Consider the following 8,948-nt stretch of genomic DNA (forward strand, 5'->3'; position numbering starts at 1 on the left):
GCCTGTAGTCCCAGCTACTCAGGAGGCTGAGGCAGGAGAATGACATGAACCTGGGAGATGGAGCCTGCAGTGAGCCAAGACTGTGCCACTGCCCTCCAGCCTGGGCAACAGAACAAGACTCCATCTCAAAAACAAAAAACAAACAAAAAAAAAGATTACCTGTCAGTTTGGCCTGGCGCAGTGGCTCACCCCTGTAATCCCAGCACTTTGGGAGGCCAAGGAGGGCGGATCACAAGGTCAAGAGATCAAGACCATCCTGGCCACCATGGTGAAACCCCGTCTCTACTAAAAATACAAAAATTAGCTGGGCGTGGTAGTGCACGCCTGTAGTCCCAGTTACTCTGGAGGCTAAGGCAAGAGAATCGCTTGAACCCGGGAGGTGGAGGTGCAGTGAGCTGAGATCACACCACTGCACTCCAGCCTGGGAGACAGAGCAAGACTCCGTCCCAAAAAACAACAACAAAAAAAATAAAGATTACTTGTCAGTTTGAGGCAGCTGACATATTTCTAACAATTAGAAGCTACAAGGCACTGTTTCCTTTGTGTGCCTTTCAACAGATCTGTTGGCTGTTTTCTATAGATGATGTATGTCAATACTCAGGGATTCACTAACTAAAGAGTTTAGAAATTCTATTCACATATATTCCACTAGTATAAACTGTGGTTGGGCATTTTTTCCTCCCAAGCTTAGTTTTCAGTAAATTACTTAAATGCAGGAATTTGTAGAAAGCAGAAAGTGCCGATATGGTAATGTTTCACCTGAGCAATCGTACTTCCATTACCTTTACTAAACTAGAAGTCAGTCTAGCTCAAAAACAGATAAATGGAAAGTTTGAAATTGTGTATGTTCTCCTGTGTTTCATTATTGAAGAATGAAAGGCCATGGGTGGAAAACAATAATAGGAAAGGGGTCACTAGATAAGAAGACGAAAACCTTTCTAAATGAAAACATCCATTTAAGTCACCAATACTTAAGAAACACACAATTTGTAGCCATTTACAATTTAAAAGCCCCAATTTCCTCCCAACATCCCTTAAAACTAAGTTACATCTATCACCAAACAGTCTCACTTGGACTATTTTCCAGCATTAAATATTACACAAATACATGTGCTTTAACATACTCTTAAGAGAACAAAAACAAAGAAGTATCTGAGAGGTCAAAGGAACAATAAAAAATGACTTTTCAAAACCAGAGGTAACTCTTTTAAGAAGTAATGTTGGCAGCTTATGCTACTAGAAGATTTCATACAAAAATAACTATATCATATTTCTCATGCAATTTTACCCAGGAAGACATTTGATTGTATGAGATTTTGATGCCATATCTTCTTATTTCACTTTTTTTTTTCTTCTACTTATCAGTGATCCAAAGAAAATAAAATTACAAATATACAGAACATACATAATGAGATTCTATTTGGTTCACATTTTAACATTACCTTCCTACATCATCTGCCTCTGGATTTTCAATAAGACATCTTTTGGTTTGTAAATCTTCATCTTTGCCAAAAGACAGTTTCTGGAGGTTCCGAAAGTTGTCACACTAATACAGTCACAACATGAAGCAGCATGGAGCAGCTTAGGAGGACACAGGAGAGTGGGTGTTTTATTACATTTCTGTCCCAGATCATTGTTTCTAGGAGGTAATTCATAAATTTTTAATTCTTCTAGTGTTCTTGAGCAAAGTAAAAAGGACCACTCCTGAACCAGTTCAACCTCTTTTATCACAGTAGTGGCAACAATTTTATTATGCAAGAAAAATTGGTTATTCTATTATCTTGATGCTTATTTAATAGCTAAGCATCATTTATGCCCTTCTCTTTAGATAATAAACATTAAGATCTCCTTCAAGGCCCACTACAGGTAATATTCCTTAAATTCAAGGCCGCAGGCAACATACAAATGAGTGAATGGTTTTTCATATTGCGACAGTTACTCTTCACTAAATTATGGCATTTCAGTAATTCACAGTGATTTTCAATATATCTTGTTTAACATTAATTTCTATAAGTGCAATTGAGTGGGAAAAGACACAATGTTTTCAACACTTGAGCCCTCAACATAAATGAATTTAAGTTTACCAAAAGTAATATACATGTAGTCCAATATCTGGACTGTGTTCATTATACCACAAATCTTATAATGAGTGGTTTACACAAGTAAGACTCCTAGTGAATCCTGTATCGGTTTTGCCCCAAGTAGAGCACATGTTGGAGACCTAAATTAAGACAGCATGCAATTGAAAGAATAGGAAGCAACTGAACCCTTTAACTATGTAACACTGCGGTTTTACCTCAAAGTGGGAGGATACAATGAAGATCAATAATTCATTCCTATGGGTGTTTCTGTGCAAATTTGATCCGTAGGAGTTCAACAGCTTATCAGCATGTCCTGGTCGTCGAACAATCAAATTTCAGATCCAAGGGAACTAAAACTTATTAAATGAGGCCAGGCACGGTGGCTCACGCCTGTAGTCCCAGCACTTTGGGAGGCCGAGGTGGGTAGATTACCTGAGGTCAGGAGTTCAAGACCAGCCTGGCAAACATGGTGAAACCCTGTCTCTACTAAAAATATAAAAACTAGCTAGACATGGTGGTGGGTGCCTGTAATCCCACCTACTCGGGAGGCTGAGGCAGGAGAATTGCTTGAACCCAGGAGATGGAGGTTTCAGTGAGCCAACACGGTGCCACTGCACTCCAGCCTCAGCAACAGAGTGAGACTCCGTCTCAAAAAAAAAAAAAAAAAATCAAATGAATTAAATGCATATGTAAAAATCATTATGAACCAGGCATGTTGGCACACACCTGTATTTCTAGCTACTGGGGAGTCTGAGGCAGGAGGATCACTTGAGCCCAGGAGTTGGAGGCTGCAATGCACTATGATCACACCTGTGAATCACCACTGCATTCCAGCCTGGGCAACATAGCAAGACCCCCATCTCTAAAAAGAATTATTATTATTATTATTATTATTATTATTACTGTGTTAACTGCCAGATAAATAAATATTTGTGAATAAATAATGGTAATATAAGATTAGAAGCACCCTGGAACTGAAACTGGGAAGATACAGAAAGCATCCAGGAACAGAAAGAGTCTATAGGTTCTGTTGGTACTTCAGAAACAACAAAGAAGCTTGCAGTGTTCAGAATTGAAAAAGTGGACAGATGCCTTTAATCAAACTCTTCTTATTTTGTTGGTTTAAGAAATACTTGTATTTTAGTATGCCTGAGGGGAAAAGAAAGGCAGGATTAAAGGAACTCTGAGCATATTTGTGGAACTGTCATGGAAAAGTGCATTTTAAATGACAACCTCCCATTTGGGCTAGGCAGATTACTTCATGATGCAATTGCAAAATCAATTGCCTAATGGTATAGACAAAAACATTTTTGGTCTTTAGCCACTTTGTGACTCTGCAAATTTGTGCCTCTAACTGATTGTAAATGCGAGCTATGCCTGGAGTTCTTTTAAAATCTTGACTTATTGTCAAAGAACTAAGCAGTGTGTTCTGGTAAATCATGTGCTTAATTTTAATTCTATTTCTGAAGGCTGAAGTTTTATTGCTGACTTCCTAAACAATCCGGAGCCATGTAATTAACTGAGATAGGTTTCATCGAGGTAACAGAGACCCCAAAGTTCATCATCTCTTAAATTCAACAGACTCTGCTTCTCATTCACATAACAGTCTGAGAAGGATAGTCTGGTCATCAGGCAACACTCCTTAGTGTGGTGCTTCAAGGTCCAAGCTCTTTCCAGTCCTGGCTCTGCCATTCCTTACGGTCTCACCATTGCTGCACCCAGTCAACAGAAAGGGGATAAGAAAGTGTGGCAGGGCAACATGCTCCTTCAAGCCTGGGCCTGCAGATGGCACACAGCATTTCCACTAATATTCTGCTGACCAGAATTGGGTCATAGAGCCATGCCTAATGCAAAGGCGCTTGGGAAATGAAGCCTAGCTGTGTGCCCAATACAATGTGAAAGGATCAAAGGATTGTTGGTGAACCCAAAAGAGCTCTGCCACCGTCAAATCAGCTAATCTCCTCCTACCTCTGAACTCCTTCATCTGCAAATGGGCAACAATTTATGTACATCCAATATCTGTTTTGAGAGCTTGTGACTATGTATACCTAGGAAGTACTTTGAGCTTCATGCATAAGTAGTGTATCCGCTGACTATATTGCTATTGTTTATTCCACTGCTGTGCTATTGCTATTTGAAAGATTACATTGGATTAAGTAACAGTAAAAAAAATAATACTTTCTACCTACCAACATCATAAAAACACTGTGTTACATACAGTCTTGTCTGGTAATAAAGGGATGAACTAAAGGCTGTCTAGTCCCACCTTCTTATATTCTAGGTGCATTACTCCAAATGGAACAGCTATTTCTTCCTTTCTAGTTGAAAGCATTTCTGCTCCAGAACTGACAGACTAGCCTAGTTCACATTTCAGAAGTGTAATTCTAGAGAACATCAAGCACCTTTAAAAATACTTTCATAAAGTATCATTTTAAAATACAAAGTTCTGAGACCTTTCTGAGAAACCAAAAGAAAGCATTACTGTCCCAAATATCTGGTAAGGACCTGGAAATGAATTTTACAGTAAGTCCACGATTTTTTGGATCAATCATGAAAAATAAATATCGGTGGTGAAACAGCAACACAAGGATAACAAGTTTCACTCACGTGTAGCCAGTGTAATTTAAGAGCCTGCCAGGCAGCATAGTAGCAAGATAAGTGATCCACCTCGAAGCCAAGGCTAGAAGGTGCTAATCCTAACTCAGCAGATGAATCATTACATGACCTTGAGAAAATTAGTTAGCTTTAGTTTCCTGGCCCAAAAAAGCAAACAGGAATAAGCAGATACTTCCAGAATTAATTTTAAAAATCAGAGAGAGAGAGAAAGAGAGAGAGAGAGAGAGGAAAGGGAAAGAGTGGGGAGAGGGAGAGGTAAAGGAGGGCAGAGAAGAGGGGAAATGTGGGGAGAGAAGAAGAGAATTGAAATGGAGAAACTTGTAAGATTGAAAAGGTGCTGAAGATTGTTCTAGGCTACACTGAAAACATTATGTTTGCTTCAGGAAGCATTAAGCCTCAGAATGAGAACATATTAATACAAGTAAATCAGGCATTATTATTTAATTAGCACTCATGAGAAACAAATGCTTTGTTAGAGGTGGAGTTCAAACCACCATCCCTTCTGTAAGATTTATGCGATAGATGAAGAGAGAGCATCCTAACATTCCAATTAATTCAAGAGATATGTATGTTAGGCCTTGCCTCTGCCAGGCTCTGGGAATATGATGGTCAAAGAGACAGACATGATTCCTAGCTTCATCAAATGAATGAGACAGACCACACATAAATAATACAACTTGCAGATAAGTGCTATGAAGAAAGTGAAGGAAATGAGTCATGAGGATATCTAAGAAATAACAGAAAGAAGAATGTTTCAGAAAAGGGGAACAGCAAGGACAAAGGACCTGAGACAAGACTGATTTGACATCGTTAAACGAAGTGTATGGGAGGCCATTATTTTGGACTAGCCTCCTGCACTAGGCCTCAGCAGACCAGACGAAACCATATTGGAGTCACTTGTGCTAAGTGACATAATCCAACTGAACTCTGAAAAGGGTCCATTTTCCAAAAACAGGAGAGTCACAGCAGCCAATCAGAAGGGCCCTAGTTTACCTGAGCTGGCATAAGGAAATTTCTCTGTTCTAACCCTATAAGGAAAGTAACTTTGAAGTGACCAATCTGCTTTTTGTTTCCTGTTTCTGCTTTCTTCAGCCCTTCTCTGCCTGTAAAGCCAAGCTCCTCTGATCAGCTCATTGGAATAATGATTATATTTTATATACCCAATGCAAGAATGACAAATGAAAGCCAATTAGATCTTTAAACTAAATTTGTTGTAATTTTTTTCTTTTGTAATATATAGAACAGCAAGGTGGCCAGTGGGCTAGTGTGAAATAATTAAGAGGACAATTCTCAGAAAACGGAAATAGAAAGACAGCAGGAGGGCAGATCAAACAGTGTCTCCTGGACCCACTACAGGCTTTGGATTTTACACTGGAGAAATGGAAAGCCTGCGAGTAATTGAAAAAGTTACACAGCTGGTAGGTTAGGAACTGAAGGACTGATTTCCCGACTTGAATTCCAGTGCCTTTCCCTTAGGTCCCATGATGTAAAGCGGCAAGTTTGATTTTTTTTTTTAATCACAAAGCCACTCCAAGTGGGGGAGAGGAGGGATTGGATTGATTGGGTTTTAGGTTTTCTTTTTCTTTTTTTTTTTTTGAGACGGAGTCTCACTCTGTCGCCCAGGCTGGAGTGCAGTGGCGCGATTTCGACTCACTGCAAGTTCCACCTCCCGGGTTCACGTCATTCTCCTGCCTCAGCCTCCCGAGTAGCTGGGACTACAGGTGCCCGCCACCATGCCGGGCTAATTTTTTGAGTTTTTAGAAGAGACAGGGTTTCACCGTGTTAGCCAGGATAGTCTCGATCTCCTGACCTCATGATTCGCCCACCTCGGCCTCCCAAAGTGTTGGGATTACAGGCGTGAGCCACCGCGCCCAGCCCATTTTTAAAAATTATTTTTAATTTTTTAAAAAATAGGCCAGGTTGGGCATGGTGGCTCACACCTGTAATCCCAGCACTTTGTGAGGCCAAGGCAGGTGGATCATCTGAGGTCGCGCGTTCAAGACCAGCCTGACCAACATAGAGAAACCCTGTCTCCACTAAAAATACAAAGTAGTCAGGCATGGCGGCATATGCCTGTAATCCCAGCTACTTGGGAGGCTGAGGCAGGAGAATCGCTTGAACCTGGAGGCAGAGGTTGCTGTGAGCCGAGATCATGCCATTGCACTCCAGCCTGGGCACAAGAGTGAAACTCCATCTCAAAAAAAAAAATAGGTCAAGCATGGTGGTATGCACCTGTACGCCCAGCTACTCGGGAGGCTGAGGCGGGAGGAATGCTTGAGCCCAGGAGTTTGAGGCCAGCCTCAACTCCTGGGAAATATAGCAAGCAAATATAGCTATATTGGGAAATATAGCAAGACCCAATTTCTCTCTCACACACACACAAGTTGACATACATGGAACACACCTCAAAAGTTGAAACCACCATTGCAAAGTTTCTGACACTGACAAAAGTCTAGCATGGCTGACCCTATCTTCCTTCTAGCCTCACAGGCTGGCTGTTCTTGCTCATTTCTGGGCACAGACCAAGCTAATGATGACAGGAATTTAGTTTATAGTTTAACTTGGAAGCAGGCATGATAATAATCTCTCCCTAAAACCAACCCCCTCCTTGCTCAGGGACTGAAGCCACCTTTGTAAAACTAACGAAAGGCCATGAGACTAGGATTAGGGGAGGGACCTGAATTCTGCTAAAATGCAGGCATAGTTTCTATAATCCCTTACTGCTCAGGAGTCAGGTGGCCAAAGGTCACAAGATTTGTGACTTCCTCCATTGCTCCTATAGATAACATCACTGTCATAGACCCTAAGATTTGTCTTTTGAGATATTTTTTCAGACTTTGCATTCTGGCAACTGAGTGACCCCATCTGGACCCGTGATTCATGACTCAACTGGTCCTGTGGCCCCCACTCAGAGGCAGACTCAGTGCATGAGGACAGTTTTCCACACCCCTATGATTCCATCACCAACCAATCAGTAGCATGCATTCCCTAGCCCACTACCCACCAAATTATCCGTAAAAACCCCAACCTCTGAGTTCTCCGGAAGACTAATTTAAATAATAACTCTAAGCCTTCCATTTGGCTAGCTCTGCATTTATAAAATTCTTTCTCGGCCAGGCGTGGTGGCTCACGCCTGTAATCCCAGCACTTTAGGAAGCCCAGGAGGGCAGATCAAGAGGTCAGGAGTTTGAGACCAGCCTGGCCAATGTAGTGAAACCATGTCTCTACTAAAAATACAAAAATTAGTTGGGTGTGGTGGCACGCGCCTGTAGTCCCAGCTACCCAGGAGGCTGAGGCAAAAGAATCGCCTGAACCCGGGAGGTGGAGGTTGCAGTGAGCCCAGATCATGCCACTGCACTCCAGCCTGGGCAACAGAGCGAGACTCCATCTCAAAACAAAAAAACAAAACAAAAAAAAAAACCTCTTTCTTTACTGTAATACCATGGTCTCAGTAAATTGGTTTTGTCTGTGCAGCAGGCAGGAAGAACACATTGGGCGATTACAAAGTGACTGTAGGTTACTGTGTGTAGAATAGAGCCTCTTTCCCCCCTCTGTCATTCAGCTTCCTCCCCTCCTTCCTAGTAGTCTTGTGTGTGGCCTTGAAGTAGTTGGGTTTCAAGAGGACATTCAATCACGAATATTTATTGAGAGTCTACTCTATGCCAGGAGCTGAGCTAGGTACTGGGGGCCTAATAAGACTAAGATGCCATCTCGCCCTCTCAGAGTCTATTGTGTAAAGACACAAGAAAGGTCTTAAGGTTTGATTCACAAATACAAGGCAAAATTAGGCCTCACGACAAATGAAGACGAATTTCAAGTCCAAAATATTCCCATTATCTTTAATATGTCCTAAGAGCTATATGGGGCATCAGAGCATGTTTAGGGGCATGCAAATATGTGTTTTGGAGTGATTTTCCTTTTTTGTTTTTTTTGTTTGTTTTTGTTTGTTTGTTTTGAGACGGAGTCAAATATGTGTTTTGGAGTGATTTTCTTTTTTTGATTTTGTTTGTTTGTTTGTTTTGAGATGGAGTCTCACTCTGTCGCCCAGGCTGGAGTGTAGTGGTGCAACCTCGGCTCACTGCAAACTCCACCTCCTGGGTTCATGCCATTCTCCTGCCTCAGCCTCCCGAGTAGCTGGGACTACAGGCGCCCGCCACCATGCCCGGCTAATTTTTTGTATTTTTAGCAGAGACGGGGTTTCACCGTGTTAGCCAGGATGGTCTCAATCTCCTGACCTTGTGATCCGCCCGC

The sequence above is a fragment of the Mandrillus leucophaeus genome, unplaced genomic scaffold (assembly GCF_000951045.1).
Source record: "Mandrillus leucophaeus isolate KB7577 unplaced genomic scaffold, Mleu.le_1.0 Scaffold296, whole genome shotgun sequence".
Classification (NCBI taxonomy): Eukaryota; Metazoa; Chordata; class Mammalia; order Primates; family Cercopithecidae; genus Mandrillus; species Mandrillus leucophaeus.